Here is a 20,394-nt window from a genome sequence, read left to right as displayed (position 1 = left end):
CTTTGATGTCTTATACCAGGAGTCTCATTTCATTTGCAATGAAAATCTTGAGGACCTTTCTGGAGAAAAATAGGGGTGTAGGAGGAAGGTGTTAATGGTGTTTCTTATGAGGGGACTGGTCCCACAGACCCCATCCCCTTCCCTCGAGCTGTGGCTGGCCCTGATGAACCTTGGGTTCCTGATTGCCGGGAGGACTCAAAACCACACCTGAATTCATATAATGGGACAAAAGGAAAACTTGTGTGGACTAGACAGCACACACATGTCTTTATTCCCCAAGGATCCCTCTGATTGGACTTAGAAACAAGGAACTAGCCTTTCTTTGGCAATGATAAGCCTAACAGAATCTCAGAGGTAACAGTGAGATCTACCTGGTTCTGTAGGCCCTACTCTATCCTCCTGTTTAACTTCAGCTGTCAACTTGACACAAGAGTTTTAAGGGGGAATGTCAACTGAGGAATTGTTTTGGTCAGACTGGCTGGCGGGCAAGTCTGCAGGTGCATTTTCTTCATTGCTAATTGTTGTGAGAGGGTCCAGCCCACTGTAGGCAGTGCCATCCCAGGGAAGGTGGTCATGGTGGTACGAGAAAGCTGGCTGAGCATGGGCAGACAAGAGCATGCAATGTCAAGATTTCCTCAAGGGTCCTGACTCCTGCTTAAGTCCCTGCCCTGACTTTCCCTCAATGATGGATGGTGACCTGGAAGTACAAGATGAAATAAACTCTTCCTCGGGTTATTTTTGGTCATGGTGTTGATCACAGCAACAGAAGGTAAAATAGAGCATCTACTGGTGGCCGTAGTAGTAGCAGCAGCAGTAGTAGTAGTAGTAGTTGTTGTTGTTGTTGTTGCGAGTGTCTTTCTATGTAGCCCAGGTTAGCCTCAGACTCAAGATCCTCCTGCCTCAGCTCCTTCCAAGTGCAATAATTACAGGTGTGTGCTACCATGCCCAGGTAAGGCCCCTAAACTCTGCAGCACATCACAGTGGCAAGTGTCCTCCAAGAGTCCTGTAACCAACCACTATCACATCTTGGTGGATGCTGTGCTATGCTCTCCTGTTCTTCAGCTCTGGAAATGTGGATCTAGCCATGTAGTGGGAGGCGTGTTCAAGTTCTAAAGTCAGACCTATGCAGGCAACTTCCTTGGAAATAGAGCTTTCATAAATTAAGTAGGTTAACAATCTGCAAGTGGGATCATTCTAGATTTAGTCTCAATAGCTAATGGAGGGGTGGGGGAGGGAAACCGACACACAGAGCTATCAGGGCACGGCCACTCAAAGACAGAAACAGACACTGAAGTGATACGTCCATAAGCCTAGGAGTGCCAGCAGTCACCAGCAACTACCAAAAACTAATGAAGGGCTGGAAACAGACTTTCCTCGATCTGGCAGGAGGCACCAAACCTGATCCTTGTTCAGATGTTTAGCCTCCAGAACTCTTCAGCAATTTCTGTTGCTAGGCTACCACGGTTTTGGTCCATTGGTCCAGCATCTGTGGGATGCACTAATTCAGTCCCCCATCACCACAGGTGTTTTCTTGTGCAGAGTGAAATGCATGTCCCACTGGCTCTATCACATCTCTTGCTCAATGAGGCATGTCCCACTGTTATGGCCCTTACTCAGAGGAAGAACTTGTGTCTTGGATAAGTTATCAGTTCCAAGGTCACTTGATGCTGTGGGAAAAGACTCTGACTTAAGCAGACAAAACCCTCAACATTCCCAGACAGCAATGAGATGAGGAAATCTACACCAGGGCTCAGCCCTGTTCTGGGAGTCCCTATAGCCTCCCAGCAGAACTCCTATGCACAGGACTACAGCCATCCAGACTCCCTCCTCCAGAACTGCACTCCTTCCCAAGCACACACAGCTGTGAGGCATCCAGCCAGAGAACTCGGCCCACCTGAATGCCCAACTCATGTCCTAAAAACGCTCATAGAATGGACATTGCTCTTTTGGAGGAGTGAAGATGCTCTCTGCCCTAGGAGCCTTAAGTGCCCAAACCTACTTCCCTCCTTATTGGGGTGCATCTTAAGACTCATTTTTAGAAAAGAGGTCCTTAAGTACAACTTACAAGCACTGTGGACCTTCAGAGTGGCCCCTAAATCCCTGAAGCTCTGTCTTTCTCCATACAAACAGAAACAGATGGACAGAACATGGGTGAGGTGCAGCAGCTGGGCGCACAGCCTGGCTAGCCAGCCATGAAATGGGAACCGGGTAGCACTCATGAATTCCAAGAAAAGGAGAACCTGACCCCACATCCTCATTCCTCAGAGGATGGAGATGCTACCTCTGCGTACAGCAGATCTTAGAGTCCTCAGGTACCATCCCTACATCCACTGGAGACTGGCTTCATAGGAAACTTCCACAGTGGAAAGACTTCTCTGCCTACCTCCCTAAGGACCTCTTCCTGATTGGGTAGGATGGGGTGGGAGAGTCTTCCTCCTGAGTGTGGGCACCAAGGGTGGGATCTGTGTCCTGGTGCACAGGAGGAAAGGGGCCACTGAGCTAGGCAGCCGGCACATGTTGCTGACCTCCAAGGCCTGCTCATCAATCCGAAGCCAGACACTGCTCTCAGGAGAGCTGTGGATAGCCCTGGCTATACCCTTTGCCACTACTATCAGAACTGAAGCTAGGACACAACAGCAATGCTGAGGAGGGTGGTTCCGTCTCCTCCTCCTCCTTTAGTCTTTATTCCTCTATCTCTGTTTTCATGTTTCCAAATTCTGGCTATTGGCAGGGTGGACTAGGGTGGGTATGCAGGTGGGGTAATATTGAGACCTGGAGTTACATTCACAAATCAAACCTGAGAAAGCCCAAAGCTCAGCAAATGGAATCCAATGACAGGAACTGACATAAACAGACATGGGGCCTTTTGATCAATACTCCCCTGGGGGTGACTGCCCCACTGCAGAGACATGAATGGACCACGTCAAGGCTGCTTCACTGTGTAAGCAATCACATAGGCACTACACTCCTTTTAAAATTGGAACCATTCTGGGAACATGTGGTGAGGGGATTTCAAGTTGCAGGTTTTTATGCCTCCCTCTGGAGGCAGATCATTTGGAGGCAGTGACCCCACCCCACCCCCTCAGGGCAGCATTCATGACCTAGGAGAGGAAAGGCTATCTTTTATCTTAAGGCCTATCAGCTGACTTGGGCCTTAAGGACATTTTCTCACCATAGTAAAGTCTTCTGCTCTCGGTGAGAACAGTGAGGCTTCCCAAAATGTCATATTAAATAGCCAGCTCACAGGCTGGTCAGACTCAGCTAGTGGAGGAAGAGTAAGGAATGTCCTGACAGGCCAGCAGGATGAGTCTATGTCTGTCCTTGTCCCTGGCACACAGAGGGAACAGGTGTTCTCACCCAAGGCTCCTGCCTAGAGAAATGGGTTAGCATTTCCCGGGAGATGAGCAGGTGAAGGTGAGGGCTGTGTGAGTTGGCAAATGCCTGCCTTTAATTATGAGTCTGAGACGACATTCTCTTCTCCTGTGCTGGTCAGTTTTATGGCATCTTGACACAAGCTAGTGTCGTTTGGGAATAGGGAAACTCAGCTGAAAAAACTACCACCACCCGAATGGCCTGTGGTACACCTTCTTGACTGATGATTGATGTGGGAGGGCCCAGCTCACCATGAGCAGTGCTAGTAGTGGGCCTGGCTGCTGTAAGAAAACAGGCTGAGCAAGTCACGTGAGGCAGGATCGGTACAAAGTATTCCTGTATGGTTTCTGCTTCAGATCCTGCACCCAAGCCCTCACCTTGAGTTCCCACCCACTGAGTGACATAGTGACCTTAGAGTTATGGGCTGAAAATAAACCCTTCTCTTCACTAGTTGCTTTTGGTCAAGGTGTTTTATTACAGCAATAGAAACCCGAACTGAGACACCCACTGAGAGTGATGTATCTTTAATTTGTCCACTCTCTTATTCATTCTGTAATTCTGGACACAGAGATCCAGTCTCTTCTGCACTGCACAGAGGGCTCTTATTCACCCTCGACAGCCCAGAACTGAATGGCCCTTCATCCTTCTGCTGTTTTGTCTTCTTGCCTCTAACATCCCCAACTGCAGCAGCATCCCATGTAGTTGATGGTTCCAGTCCCTGTCTTTATCATCCTGAGAACTCTTCAAGCAATGGCTGTTTATCATAAGCCTTTGTGTTCCTAGTTCCCAGTCAGAAACTGTGGTAAAGTGGACACTGGTTCTTAATCAATTAGCCCTTGGCCTCCTAACAGGTTGTGTGTGGCCCATTGAAGCTCCTGAGCCTGTTCCTTAGGGCTTTCCCAAAGCCTCTCCTGGGCTCTCAGGAGGATAGCCAGCATGCAGCGGAGACCTAGGACTTGTGTCCTTCTAGGGCAGGTGACACCTGACAGGACGGAACTGTAATGCACATATCTCCCTTGCCTTGGGGACATGCTAAAATATAGATCCAGACTGCAGCTGGGGTGGAGCTTTTAAACAGTGCCATAGCTTGTCAGCCCCTGGCCTGATCGCCTTTTCTCACCATGCCAGTATTCCTTAAAAAAACAAAAAAAGCCGCTTCAGGGCATCCCATGCGTCAGCTTTCCCAAGTGTGAAATGTGCCCCGGGAGTACCTGTCTTTAGAGGGCTGGCAAGATGGCTCCACTGGTGCCACGTGTGCAAGCGTGAGGACCTGAGTTAGAATCCCTAGGCTGAGCTTGGCTGCATGTCTGTAATCCCAGCCCTGGGTGGGAGGCGGAGACCGGGGTCTTTGACATTCGTCTGCCGGGCAGTTTAGCTGAATCAATGAGCTTCAGGTTGAATGGGAGAGGCCGTCTCAGAAGATAAGGTGAAGTTCAGTCCAGGAAGACACTGAGTGACAACTTCTGGCCCCAACACACACAGGTGCACACACCACATAAACATGTACCAACACCACACATATAAGAGCATTTGTGTCTGTTGTGAGGCTTAAATAAATGCACCCTCAAAAACCACAACTGGACCTGTGTCTTCGTTTTGGGTAGACTCCTACTGAAATGGCCACTTTAGGAAAGAATACTGAATTGTCACCCAAACCATGCAACTCCAGCCCAAGCAAGATGAAGAATCTATATCTAAACATGATTGGTTTCTTTCCCTTCCCTCCCTCCTCCCCCATCCATAGACACTAGAGTCAAGGAAAATGAGGAGCAAGAGCTCTGAAGAGGAGGCAATCGTTATCTCTCACATGAGCCAAGATGGGGGTGATGGGGAGCAACGTCTCCTTCGTTCTCTCAGTCACTTGCAAAGCTCAGCAGCCATGGGGTAGATGGGCTGCATTCCCCGGGGGCCTCCCCGAAGTGAGAAGGATGAGAGGCATGCTGCTTGTGCCATAACACTTCGCAATTCTGTGCAAAAGTCATGCAAGGATGCTGCAACTTTTCCAAAGGTGAGCATCGCCCCAGACAAGATCAGGTTTGCTTCCTTAGTGAGTCGACTCAGATGCGCGGTGCCTTTTTCAGTGTGTTCAGATTTGGTCAGTGTTCGTTCCCAGGGCCACATTAATATGCTTAGAGTGAGGGGTGGAATTTCTATATCCTTATTCTTTACAAGGGCCTGGGGTCAAGGCAAAAAGCCAGTAAGAACAAGAGAGATGGTTTTTTTATTCCACTCTCACTTGCCAGACTTCAGTCTCTGCATGTCGACACAGTTTGGATGACTCCCCAGTGTGGAGGGCTGTCTGGCATATTATAAGGGGTTTTAGCAACATCCACAGCCACTCTTCCCCGCATATCAACTCCACTCTCCTCTCTGGTTATGAACCTCAAACGTGGCTCCAGTTATCCCAAATGTCCTATGGGCCCCCGGGGCAACTCAGCCCAAGCTAAGAGCTTGCTTTCTAGAGAGTGGCCATGGAAGCAACAAAAACAATCTTTGGTTATGGATTTTGAGTTTTTATTTCCCCCTGGAAATATCATAAAACATCCTAACTGGCAGATGGAAGCTCAGAGAATGGGACATTTGGGGGTTTTAACAGAAACCAAAGAAATGTTTTATAACAGAAAGGTAAGGGCTTCAACAAGAGCAATGGGCAGAGTGGGCAGAGAGAAACACTGGGGACTTTACTGAAGGTGGGAAACCATGAAACAGTTGAATCCTCTGCCAGGAGGGCCTTTTCTCTGACACCGAACCTGTGTTCCCTGAGACTGACCCTGTGAGGCATCCCTACATAAGGTCACAGCTTTGGTAGACCTCACCACCTGGCCCTCACATACTCTCACTCTCCCAGCAGGGCACCCGGAAGCTGGTGTTTGTTGGTGTTTGCAGAACGTGCTACTTGATAGATAGATAGCTTTCTCCCTGATGGCACAGAGCAATTTGGCATCATACAGAATCCTGGATTACTGGCTTGATTAATATTTCATGGTGCCTGGTAGTCATTTACATTTATAGACACATGAGTCATGAAAAATTAAAGCTTTAATTGCTTTGAGATTCTTCTTATTTACTTATTTTGGTTCAGGAATTTTTCTTTTAGCTAAAGCTGCTTTGCAAAGTCTTGAGAGCAAAGGTACTCAAAAGAGCCAGGGCATCTGGAGACACGCCTGAGGACAGGCTGGAACGTGACAAGGCATGTCAAGAGGTGATATAATCACAAGCTCAGGGGGAGCAGGGGAAAGGCCCACGAGCCAACATATCACTTTCTCCATTGATAAAAGTAACCATTTACAAGAGGGGGAAGTTGAATCTACAATTAAAGAATTTCAGGCACGATGCCAACCTTATCAATCAGGACAGCTAACACACAGCATAACCTGCTGTGTCTTATGCTTTAGTTTCTGGGGCAGTGTGGGTACGGGTGGTCACCCGAGCAATGGTCCTTGAAAAGCTGGGGCTCCTCAGCTCACTGATTCAGGACTCACTCAGTGCTATTACTACATAAATTGTCCTGACACTCCGTTTTTCTATTCGAAGGTCATGCTTTTGTACTTGGCTTGGGTTTCCAATGAGAATTTGGCTTCAGTCTGAAAATGTACCCTTTGGGGAATGTAAGGCTGGCCATGAGGATTTGCAAAGTGGAGTCTTGAACTTTTTTCTTAAAAAAAATATTTGTACATGTATGTGGGTGTGTAATTAGGGAGGCATGCATGCCACAGCACACCTATGGAGGTCAGAGGGAAACTCTGGGAATCTGTTCTCTCCTTTCACCTTTAAATGGGTTTCAGGAATTGAACTCGGGTCTTCAGGCTTGCACAGTATGGACCTTTACCCACTGAGCCATCCTGCTAACCCGGGGCCTTGGGCTCTGTATTGGAGGAGAGACACACAGGGAAAGACAAAATGCTGGTACTGAGGAAAGATGATTCATCCAAGCCTGGAAGAAAGGCCTGGAAATCAGTTCTGAAGGGTAAGTGAGGCAGAGGGCAAAAGTGAGGGGGTAGAAGGTGTGAGTTTGCATTGAGGGTAGCAGATGTATGAAACTAAGTCTTCCATCTGAAGGTTAGGATAACTTCTCCAGAGACTCTCTAGTTGGTAATCAAACAAAAGTATAACATTCCTTAAAGCCTATTTGATTTATAGTAATGATTAAAAGTTGCATTTTGGTATTAAGGTTATGGATATAACCAATCCAAGCACTTTCTGATTTGAATCTGAGGCTCCACAGTAAGACATCCATGGCTGGTACTGTTAACCTGGTCAGAGGTCCATAGTTTAAGACGTCATAGGCCCAAGAGTGGAACCTGCTACTATTGTTTTGCAAAATGGGTATGTTATCAAACTATCTTCTAAATTAATGCCCCTCTCAACCTTGGCCAGAAAAGCTCCTGTCTGCAGTGAGGAGCTAGCCAGAGAGCTGAGGGTCATTTTCTGTGCAACGCTCAGCTGCAAATAGGATATCAATTACCCCAAGGCTCGGGTTACATCAAAGAAGAGGGGGTGGAAAGAATGTAAGGCCTGGAGGGGTTGGAAGGGTGCTGGGAAGTGCTGCCTTCTGGACAGGCTGCGGACACTGAGCTCCCGCATCTGTGGGTTGCCTGAAGTGCTGCCTTCTAGACAGGATGCAGACACTGAGCTCCCGCATCTGTGGGTTACCTGAAGTGCTGCCTTCTGGACAGGATGCAGACACTGTGCTCCCGCATTTGTGGGTTACCTACAAGTTGGTTTATACCCCAGCAAGCAGCATTAACTGGACTCAGTAGGTCACAGTAGAAAAAGGAGAAGAAATGAATGTAGGAAGAGGTCAGGTTGGGGGGTTCCTGGAGGAAACTGGGGGTGTATGTGCTCAAGACCCATTGTATACATGTATAAATTTTCAAAGAGTAATTTGAAGGTATTCTTTAAAAAATTACATTTAAATCATTTTGTTATGGAAAATGTTTAACTAAAACATAAATAGTTTTTATTTAATCTCTACATGGAGCAAAGTTTTACTAAACAAACTTTATGGTGATATAAGTCACTTTGTGTATTATATTAGATTTGTCACATGTTGTCACAGATTAATGACAATGACTATTAGATACTATGTAGGTTTCTTAAAGGGCAGTATACATATTTTATTTAAAGAATAGATTGCCTTTAAGCCTCATATTTTTACACACACACACACACACACACACACACACACACATTCTGTGATGTTAATTCTTGAGTATTCCACACAACTCTACAGTGTAGAGCACTTGTTAGTTTATTGACGCATGCCATCCACAAGAAACACTGTCATTTACTGTGATGGTTTCTCCAGTATATTTTCATAGCAGAGTATGAATTTTACCTTTTAATGAGGAGTCAGAAATATACTTCAAGAACCCTGGCAATGTCCCTCTGGGTTATCACAAATGGTTTTAACAGCTGAAATCCTTGAGATATGTTTTTAAAAAAAAAAAAAAAGCTGGTCCTTTTAGCCAGATCTAGGTGGCAACTGCCTAGAATCCTGATGAAATGAACACAGCAAAAATCAATAAAGTGAAGAAAGCAAATACGTTGAAGAAACACTTTAGACATCTGAAATGCTGATTGCTTTTGTACCTGTGCAGGTGACGTTGTGAAGTGCCTCTTATTTTCACTCACGTAGCCATAGGTGGTCTCAGGTGTAGGTGTAGGCTTGACCTACCTGTTTCTCTGTGTTCTGGAGAGCTCTTGTGTGAAGAGGCGACCAGGGCATTTTTAAGGGTGCTTTGCTGTAAAATGAACTTTTATTCTCCTGTTTCAGCTGTTGTCTGGGAGGCTTACTGCTGCCTTCTCCTACCCTAGGCCTAGTCCTAGAAGCTTCTAGCCTCCGTACAATCTAACCTAGGCCTAGAGTGTTCTCAGCCTCTGAGACTTATTGCTTAATAAGCTCACCCTTACTTGTTCTAACTGAGCTCTGGGCTGGCTGGTTCAATGCAGCTGTTCTGGCTTAACCTCTGCTCCCAGCTAACTTATTCAATCTGGCTTTCTCTCAGCCTCTGAATTCCTCCGCTTGGCCTCAGAGGAACTCCAGCCATCTTTTCTAATCTCCTGGCTGCTCTGGCTCATTTGATCTTCACCTGAGTTCGCTGCAACCAGTCTCTCTATTACTGTCCTTATAAAAATGCCTCCTCTCTCTCTACATTGCCCTTTAAGTAGCTCCCTTTCTTCTCTTTTCTTCTGAGAGTTGGGAGGATGCTATTCTGTCAAATCTGACTCATCACTTTTTTTTTTTTTTTTTTTGCCACTCAATTAGACATCACTTTCAAACGTGGGTGCTTCCTTCTACAACTAATTTTACCTACACTGTTTGGGATTAAAGGTGTGTACCACCATGCCTGGACCTAAGTTTTTCTTTAACTAATACTTGCTGTATACCAGGCTGGCCTTGAACTCAGATCTGTTTGTCTCTGTCTCCCGAATTAAAGATGTGTTTGTATTCCAGCTGGATCACATAGAACGTCAGCCATGTTCTGAATTAAAATTCCTCTACATTTTGCTTGCTGCAAATAAAGACAGGCACTCTGCTACACATCATCTTTGATTTCTACTTATTAGGATGGATTAGAAGGAGCTAGGTGCAGTGGCACATGCCTGTAATCCCAGCACTCAGGGAGGCAGAGGCAGCAGACTTCTATGAGTTCGAGGCCAGCCTCATCTATAGAGTGCGTTCCAGGACAGGCAGGGCTACACAAAAAAAACCTTATCTCAACAAAAAACAAACGAAGGAAGGAAGGAAGGAAGGAAGGAAGGAAGGAAGGAAGGAAGGAAGAAAAAGTAAAGTAAATGGGCACAAACATAGTACATGCAAAAAATTTTAAAACTCAAGAAAACTGTCACCAATGTGCCTTAGTGGCTACTATGGCCAGTGTGCATGCGAAGCTGGGGTTGTGTAGACTGTGTAGAAGGAAGCTCATCCTTGACTAGATAATACTGGAAAACCAAGCATGAGAATGTCATGTGCTACTTTACTGGGAAAAGTAGCGCCCCAAACCGAGGATAGCATGTGGCACATCTCAGCAGATCTGCCAAGCCAGAGCCCACCACGTTGTCCACACTTTTTTGGTTAATGCTTATGACGTATGATGCATGAAACATGGATCAGCAATAAGAAAAATGGTACCTGTTCTCACTCTGGTGAACTTACAGCCCATGGGGGATCCCTACAGTGACATCTCCTATGCTTAAAGCGATCTCCATGATCGCTGAAAATACTGTCAAAGCACTACAGTTAAAAACACCCAAGTTTCACACTAAGATATTTTCAGAAGACAAAATTGAGCTGGAACACTAGCCTGTCTCTGTGTCTGTCTGCACCAGTTGTCCCCGACACCCACAACAACTTGAAGAGAAGAAACTGGAGTTTGCTAGCCTTGGGCATCTTCCCTTGTCATTTGGCTTCCATTGTGTGGCATCATGAAAGCGGTCACGTTCCCAGAGTTAGAAGGAACCGTTTGCAAGACCTTCAGTTCCTTATCTATCTATCTATCTATCTATCTATCTATCTATCTATCTATCTATCTATTTATTCTGTCAGCCAATTTACTTGGAAGACCCTGACGTTCCATAGGGCCATGAAGGGCTTAGTTCAGAACAACATCTGTAGAGTACACCGTAGCAAGACAACCTCAGCATCTGCCCAGAAGAAACCAAGTACAACTGGCCTTCAGAAAGCCCCTCACTCACTGTGTGTTCTGTGGCTTCGAAAGACTGAAGCCCTCCAGGTGAAAATGGCTCCTGCAGAGGGACCAGTGAGGTGTTGCTGAGGTAATGAAGCCTCATCGCATTCGCTGCTACTCAGCTTTGAAAGCCTGACCCGTCTCCACCATTACCTGTATCTCCCCTACCTCCCAGTCACTGTGTTCTTCTGTCTTTACTGTAGTGGATGGATCACCAGAGAAGACTGCTCAGACGTGGCTTTAAGCCGGCTGGCAACTATAGTGTAGCCTTGAGCTCAGGGTGAGATTTTAAGCACAAAAACCATGTCCTGGGTTGACATACTTAAGAAGCCAAAAGGCAAGGTTAGTACATTTGGAGACTTTCCCAGAACTATGGGCTTGGATGGATTAGGCCTTTGTTTTAGCTCTGGCTGGTGGTTCTGCCTGCATGCCCAGTTTTAGAGCCTGAGTAGTACTGCCATCATGGAGTCAATTGTGCTAAGATCTGGGGCCTTGTTACATTGCTTCTTTTAAAAGCCAGACAATTTCGACGTCGTTTTAAAAGGTTTCAAAAGGAAAATAGGCAAACAAATGTGTGCACACTGCTATTGCCTTAAGTTACACACGGTAGCCCCTGCTGGCCCAGAAGTCATTATGTGGGCCAGGTTATCCTCAGACTCAGAGATTTGCCCGCTTCTGCCTCCCAAGTTCTGGGATTAAAGACATGCGCCACCATATGCATTCAGCTTATAACTTGTGCCTTCTCAGCCCCTAAATTTGAAGCTCGTTCATAAATCAGTTCACCAGCAGGTTTCCCTGACAACCTGGACGGCCTTAGTCATTTCCTCTCCAGACGCCTGTGAGAGCTGCACGGAACGAGTCAGATGTGAGCTACTTGACTTCCTATGATCAATAATAGCCAAAATACTGTAGCCTCCTCTTTCCTTCTTTAAAAAAAATTAAACTGTCAGTTTTAGAATAATTTTAGATTTATAGAAATTTTTATAGAAAAATTGCAAAAGCCATACAGGGATTTCCCACACAGTTTGCCGCATTACTGAAATCTAACACCTTCAAGTTTTCTACATTTGTTAATGCACGAATGGTACTATATTAATGTCAACTAACGACTATGGCAGGGTCTTAGTGTAGTTTGTCTGCCTGTTTGTGACAAGACCTCAAGTAGCCTAGGTTGGCTTTGGCTGGTCTTAAACTCTGTCTGGCCCCACCTCACAGGTGCTGAGATTGCAGGAGTACACCACACCTGGTTTATACGGTGCTAGGGACAGTCTCCAGACCTTTGCATGTTAAGCAAGCCCTCTACCAGTTAAGAAACAATGCCAGCCCATCGTGTCATTTCCTTGCTTTTTTAACCTAGTGTCGATTTTCTCTCTCCCTGAATCCTAATGAGAAGATAATATTATCTTTAATTACAAGGTTTTATCTGAGACCCCCCCACATTTTAGGAAGTGAATTCCTAACAATATGGCTCCCATAAGAGTGTCTAAATCCTACCCTTTTCCTGACAAACAACTTGCACTGGGAATTTTCCGAGATAGCAAAGTTGTAAAAGTGTCTAAATGAATGCTCATACTGATATGAGAATTTTAAATATAAAGTGAAAGACGCAGAGTCATAACTTACCATAAACGGCAAAGTCCGGATACTGTCCAGTGAGTAAAGGAAGGGTTATTGGGGTTACCATGCTTGGAGTTGAAAATGAAAGCGAAAGTCAGAGCTAACAAGATAAAACCTGAGGGGAGGGAAGAGCTTGTGCAAAGTCCCTTGATTAGAGAGAAAAATAAAAAGGAAAAACAAGGATCAGGAAGAAGCCCCATGTGACTGAAGATGAGAAAGCAAGGAAAAGACGGCCAGAAATGGAAGCAAGTTTGGAATCTTGCCTCTTGGCTGCAAAGTACGACACTTGGTTTTTTATCCTAAGAGAATGAGCAATTACTGAATTATAAATTACTTCAATTTTGAGAAGTTTATTCTGACTTCAATATAGACATTAGATAAGAGGTATCAAAGGGGGAAAAAAAAAAAACCTTTAAAATCATTTGTTCAGGGCCCTAAAGTGGAGTCCGATTTTCAATCTAGGCCACAGACACTCCCAGCCCACCTTTCCAGGTGGGTGACCTTGGCACACTGTTAATCCGCCCCCCCCCCCCGACCACCCACTCAACAGAGCCTCTCCCCAAACCGCTCAGAGTGAAACACACCACGTCTCTTCCTTTCCAGACTATATACTCTCAGCCAGCGCCAGTCATATCACCTGACAGAGCCATGTAACTTGCTCTATGTTGTGGTTTAAAGTTACAAACACTGCTGCCACTGTGCAAAAACTGGGAGCCTGGCTTCCAGGCTGTTTGACTCTGTCATTTCATGATTACAGTCCTAACTAGTCCTCAATACATCTAATTTTCTTTGTTCTCAAAAATGAATAAATATAAAAATATTGTTTAATTGTTTTTCCTTAGCAGGAGAAATGTCATATTCTACTTACATGATTATAAAATCAGTAATAAATAAGAACAAAATCATTCAAAATCACTGGTAGCATTCTGATATGTTTTTTTGTTGTTGTTGTTGTTTGTTTGTTTTTTTGGTTTTTTTTATGCTTTAAAAACTGTGTTCTAGGGCTGCGGCTCAATGGTAGAGACCTAGCCTAGCATATGCAGTGGGCTGGGTTCAGTCCAAGCACCAAGAAGCAAAACAAAAACATTGTATCCCTTTTAAAAACTAATGTATATTAATTGTGCCCAATATTGTGCCTTATTGTGTGTTTTAATTAAGGTTTCTATTGCTGTGAAGGGATGCCACGACCATGGGACCTCTGAGTAAAGAGTGCATTTAATTGGGGCTGGCTTACAGTGTCAGAGGTTTAGTCCATTATCATCATGGTGGGACGCTTGGCAGCATGCAGGCAGACATTGTGCTGGAGAAGGAGCTGAGAGTTCTACATCTGAATTGTCAGGCATCAGGAAGCAAGAGCAACACTAGGCCTGGCTTGAGCATTTAAAAACCTCAAAGCCCATCCCCAGTGACACACTTCCTCCAATGCCACACCTCCTCCAACAAGGCCACACCTCCTAATAGAGCCACTGCCTGCGAACCTATGGGGGACATAATCATTCAAACCACCCCACCATGACAACATCTTCATAGATTTACACGGTGTGTTTAGATCAGATTCCTCCTCCGACTGCAAACAAAAAATGGAACACACACACATACACACACAGAGAGAGAGAGAGAGAGAGAGAGAGAGAGAGAGAGAGAGAGAGAGAGATACATCATATAATCCCAGGCTGAGGTAGGAGAAATTTCAAGTTTGGCCCGTAATGCAGAATGAGCTTTTGGCCAGATGGACAAATTAGTGAGATCTTGTCTCAAAATTAAAATGTTTAATGATAGGCTACTTATCTAAGCGTGTGCATGTTCCTGGGCTGAATTCCCAACGCTACTACTACAAAACAGTAACAAATACAGGAATCCATGGAGGCATTCTTGCAAGCTTTGCTTGGCAGGAAGCATTTTTGAACATCACTACTCTTTTAAACCCTTCCCATAGGCCTGCTCTGTCTGGAATCATCCCTCCAGTGTACAGAGGTGGCGGCAGCCTCAGAGGCTGTCCTCGGTTGTTGGGAGCAGAAGCCAAGCCTAGTTGCTCTTTCATGTCTGCCACCCATTTCCTAAGTCGGTGAGGATGACAGGAGAAAATGGAGAAGGGGAGATCAAGTAGATTAGAGACGAAGACACCTGAAACAGCAGAAGTGCGCAGGAGAGAGTGAGGTGGCGAAGCAAGATCCTAGAGGGACAAGGAGGGCATGAGAAATGCCCAGGGTTGAGACACAAGGTTTTTTGCATGTTTCTGGGCTCAAGATAACCCGCTCCTGCTGGCATTTTTGATATGTCAATTAGCTGGTAAGCACAACCCATAATTTCTTTTCATTCTCCAGTTCTTTAGCAGGCATGTGCACACGCTGTCTGTAAAGGCACGAGTCTTATGTGTTCTAGGTTCTGTGACAGCGTGGAGAATCTAGCAGATGAACACAACTACTTCAAAGAACAACCTTACCATATCAAGAAGTATGCTCTTGTACCCCACCCAGCACAGCTTTAGGGGAGCTTTAGGAGAAAGGAATGGATTCCCCCCCCCCCCTGCTCCGAGACAGCCAGATCAGCCAAAGCAACTTTGGAAAACAACATGGTGGCAGATGTCCCCACTAGGTCAACATCCCATGTGAGACCCAGAGTCTCCACTGAATCACTTCTTTGCCACAGCACCAGCCTTTCCATATTGGGGAGCGCAGGCGTTTTCTGCACATGCTATTTTGTTATATGTAGGCCATGGGTGGGTGAAGAAGTTCCCACTCTTCCTCGGAGTGGGTTCTTTCATTATGTTAATATCTATACTCTTCCCCGCCACACACACACACACACACACACACACACACACACACACACACACATCATTCTCTTCTGCTGCATCAGGCTATCTGACTCACTTAGGACTAACGCCATCTCAGTCCCTCAGGCTTGTGTTAGGGCTTTTTTGGAACCAGCTCTTTCTTGCTCCTAAAAACAAAGACGGCTTGGACCCAGAGAATTTAGCTATAATACATTTTTTAATGGCAGGTAACATTTTTAAAATTATTTTATTTTTGTACATATACATTTATATTGTTACATATATATACAATAGATTACCTATGGCAAGAAGAACCATGACACAATCAGGAATTCTATAAATGTTACATCCTTAGTGTTTTGACTCATTGTATTTGACAGCCTTGAAGAAGACATCTTTCTTATCTTGGTGCATCTAAATTTTTGAATGTAAATCACTCTCCATCACATATTGTCATTATCGACTTAGGGCACCTATCTAGACCGAAAAACATCTTAACCCCTAAACAATTAAGCTTCACTGTAAAACTAAGCTATCTGGTCTTCAACTCCCTCAGAGACTCAAGAAGGAGTAAACTTGATTATCTGATTATGCCAGGAGTGCAGGTTAGTAGCTTTCCAAATGAAAAGATGCCAGAGACAGTTTTCCACCTGAATAATTACCCCAAATTCTCTATAACGTTGAAGCATCATCTTCAGCCTTCTGGCCCAATATATCTGACAGACATATTTGTGAGGCAGGAACTATTGAGGACTTGCTTACCCTGTCTTAGCAGAGTTTGGTCATTGACTCTGCCTGCATCCAAGCTTGCCCTTTTTTTTTTTAAAGGCAGAATTCTGTCTGTGGTAGAAATGAGGACCTTTTGCCCAGTGACTTCTTTCCTACATTTGAAGCCATCTCCATAAGGAGGTTCTTTGATGTTCATCATCTTCTTTGAGGTAGGGCTGGGTGTTGCCAGGAGTCAACCTGTCTCATTGTCAACGAATCTTTAAAGTAGTACAAACCTTTTTAAATGCCATATTCTGCATGTCTCTGCAGTTTTTGAAGACCTTGTCTTTCTATAGAGTCATATCTATCTGCTGTACATAAGATGAGACTTGACAAGCTGAGGTCAGATATTAGGGCATAATTTTTTTTAAATATTTTTTGTTAATTTATTCATATTACATCTCAATTGTTATGCCATCCCTTGTATCCTCCCATTCCTCCCTCTCTCCCATTTTCCTCTTACTCCTTTCTCCTATGACTGTGACTGAGGGGGACCTCCTCCCCCAGTATATGCTCATAGGGTATCAAGTCTCTTCTTGGTAGCCTGCTATCCTTCCTCTGAGTACCACCAGGCCTTCCCATCGGGGACATGGTCAAATATGGGGCACCAGAGTTCATGTGAAAGTCAGACCCCACTCTCCACTCAATTGTGGAGAATGTCCTGTCCATTGGCTAGAACTGGGTAGGGGTTCAAAGTTTATTGCACATATTGCCCTTGGCTGGTGCCATAGTTTGAGCAGGACCCCTGAGCTATAACTTTTTAAATGACAGAAATGTATTATCTTCTCTAGAAGAGAGGCCAGCAGCAGCAGTTGGCTCTGCAGTAAAGAATTGAGTTTTGTTATTTTTCTTTATTATGAATACTGTCCTGTCTACCAGTATTCATTGAACGTATGCAGCTTTTATTGAAGCCAATTAGATTCTAACAAGCAAGAACAAGTGGCTTACCACCCACTGGTCCCTGGAAGAATGAACCAAAAAGGCAGCCAACCCAGAAAATGCATCCTAGAGGATTTTCTCACCACGCTACATGCTTATGAAAATAGAGCTTGGACTTATAGCAATGAGAAGTTATCAGACAGAAAGAGGGTAAGAGAAGGATCTGGAAAGGCCCCCAATATCTAGAGCGCCATTCTTATTCTCACTTCTCTTCTGGATGGATTCAGCTTTCTGGGGCAAGAATGAGGGTATAACAGAGTCTCATTTTCTGATTTCAGAAAGATACCGAGGTCAAAAAACGTATGGTAGCGTCCATCCGTGCATGTCCCTGAAAAGTTACCAAAGGTAGCTGTGGAACCCTGCGTTGCTGTGGAAACCGTAAGATGGTGGAGATGCCAGAACCATGGGACGTATGCAGAGGAAAGGTGGGTGCAAAGACAGAGGCTGTGTGGGATAGGCAGCAGGATGTGAGGGAGGGACATACTCAAGCTGGTTGGAGCCCAGGTGATTGTGTTACTAGATCAGTCGTCAGACTTGAAGGTGCAGGCTCCATGGTGTTGGCTCCACTGGGTTTTTGGTCTTACTTTGGTTCGATCTTTCCTTGCTATGCCCAGACTCCTCCCTGTTGGAATGGGGGAAGTTTACCCTGCCATTGTATGTTGGGCATGTGTAAGTTGTTGTTTGTTTGTTTGGTGCTATAGGGTTTCCAGTTAAGAGATTTCCTGAGTCTCAGAAGATATTCTGAATGTAAATTTTTAGACAGCACCGAAACTGTTAAAGATTGTGAGAGATTGGATGTTTGAGTGGAGGCGTTTTACATCGTGGGATAGTCATGAGCCTATGGGCAAAGCAGTGGAAGGATATATAGCTTAGAAATGAAATGTTTGGGTGTTTATTGGAGACGGCATAGACAATATGGTTAATATTGAGGTGGGAAGACCCACCCTAAAGGTGGGCTGCACCATCCCACAGGCTGGAGTTTTATACCCAATACAAAGAACAAAGCAAGCTGTACACCAGCATTCATGTGTCTTTATGGCCTGATTTTGGATGCAATGAATAACTGTCTCATGCCCCTGGTGCCGTGCACTCCCTGCCACAGTTTTAGCATCAAAATAAACCTTGCCCTCCTGAAGCAGCTTCTTGTGTGGTATTTTGGACACAAAATGAGAAAAGTAACTAATACAGAAATGTAATCTTAAGATTCATGTATTGATGATATTTGGGTGTGGGGATGTTGGAAGTCAGCTAGAATAGTGTGAGGTCATGACAGTAGGGTTCCCATGGTGACACTAGTTGATAGCACTTGCTCTGTTTCACCATGTAATGTCTCCACCATACCATGAGGCAGCCAGAGGCTCCCAGTCAGTGCCAGCATCATGATCTTTGACTCATCCACACAGCTCTTTAAAAAAATGAAAACCAAAACAAAACAAACAAAAAAAAAACCCCACTTCCCTTCTTTATAAATTGTCCATCTGTGGCATTCTGTAGTAGTAACAGAAAATAAGGTAATAGTCAATATTGATTCTTGACATGACACGCTGTAGAATCAGCCATGGGCAAGCCTCTGGACTCAGCAGTGTGGAGCTGCCTAGATTAGGCTGACCTCTGGGCATGTCTGTGGGGAATTTTCTTGATTAGGATAATTAAAGTGGGAAAGTGGGAAGACCTACCCTGAATTCAGAGCAGGGTGGGGGTGGGTTGGGTGCTTCTTCTAGTTGTAACCTAGATATGAGGAGGTGCAAGGGGAAGCTTTCTGCTTCCTGGCCTCTTGCTAGTGAATGCTGGGGCTGCTCCTGCTGCTCACCATAGCTGGCGTCAGACATCTTCCTCAGACACAGTGGTTCTCCAGGAATCCTTCAGCTCCAGATTGACACTGCGAGAACTAGCCTGTGGACCAAATAGCTACCTTGTTTCTCAGCCTCTCCAGTGAGCAGACAGCCATTGCTGTGACTATCCACCCCATCCCATGTGAGTTAATTTAATCTGTCAGAATGGCTAAGATAAAAAAACTCAACTGACATGGGCATGGTGGCACATGCCTGTCATCCTAGCACTCAGGAGGCAGAGATAGGCTGTCTACAGAGTGAGTCCAGGCCAACCAAGGCTACACAGAGAAACCCTGCCTTTAAAAACCAAAAAAAGAAAAAAGAAAAGAAAAAAAAAGAAAGAAAAGAAAAACAAAATCTCAAGTGACGGCACATGCTAATGATGATGTGGAGAAAGGACAACACTACGCCATTGCTGGTGGGAGTGCACACTTGTACAACCACTGTGGAAATCAATCTGGAGGTTTCTCAGAAAACCAGGAATAGATCTACCTCAAGATCCAGCTATACCACTCTTGGGCATATACCCAAAAGATGCTCCACTGTACAAGGAGAACATTTGCTCAACTATGTTCATTGCAGCTTTATTTGTAATAGAGTCTGGAAATAAACCTAGAAGTCCCACAACTGAAAAATAGATAAAGAAAATGTGGTACATTTACACAATGTAGTACTACTCAGATGTTAAAAGCAAGGAAACCATGAAATTTGTAGGCAAGTGGGTGGAACTGGAAAAGATCATCCTGGGTGAAGTAACCCAGACCCAGAAAGACACACATGATATGTACTCACTTATAAGTTGTTATTCACAATAAAGTACAGGATAACCACGATACAATCCATAGACCCAAAGAAGCCAAGGGGGGCTCAAGGGAAGATATTTGAATTTCACTCAGAGCAGGAAATACAATAGACATCTGAAGTAGATGGAGGGAGGGAACTGGGAGAAGAGGAGGGAGACGGCTGGGACCAGGCTGTAAAGTGAGAACAGAAAGAAAGAAAGAAAGAAAGAAAGAAAGAAAGAAAGAAAGAAAGAAAGAAAGAAAGAAAGAATTGACTCATTGGTAAGCAGATGTAAAGACAATGGTATTTATCTTTGTCTTCTTGCAGAAAAGATACCACTGAATGACCCAAATCATAACAGAAGAAAACCATTTCTCCATGGTATCATTCCAACAGTTACCTAAGTTAATAAAATAGTGTGAATTAATTATAGAATTAAACTATCACCATTTTGTACACTCTAGGGAATTAATGGATTCTGGAATAAAGCCTCAACACCAACAGTAGCCAAAAGCAGAAGAGGAGAGGAGGAGGGAGGGGAAGAGAGGAGGGAGGGGAAGAGAAGAGGGAAGGGGAAGAGAAGAGGGAGGGGAAGAAAGGAAGGAGGGGAAGAGAG

The sequence above is a fragment of the Acomys russatus genome, chromosome 14 (assembly GCF_903995435.1).
Source record: "Acomys russatus chromosome 14, mAcoRus1.1, whole genome shotgun sequence".
NCBI classification, from domain to species: domain Eukaryota; kingdom Metazoa; phylum Chordata; class Mammalia; order Rodentia; family Muridae; genus Acomys; species Acomys russatus.
Note: the sequence above shows the minus strand (reverse complement) of the source record.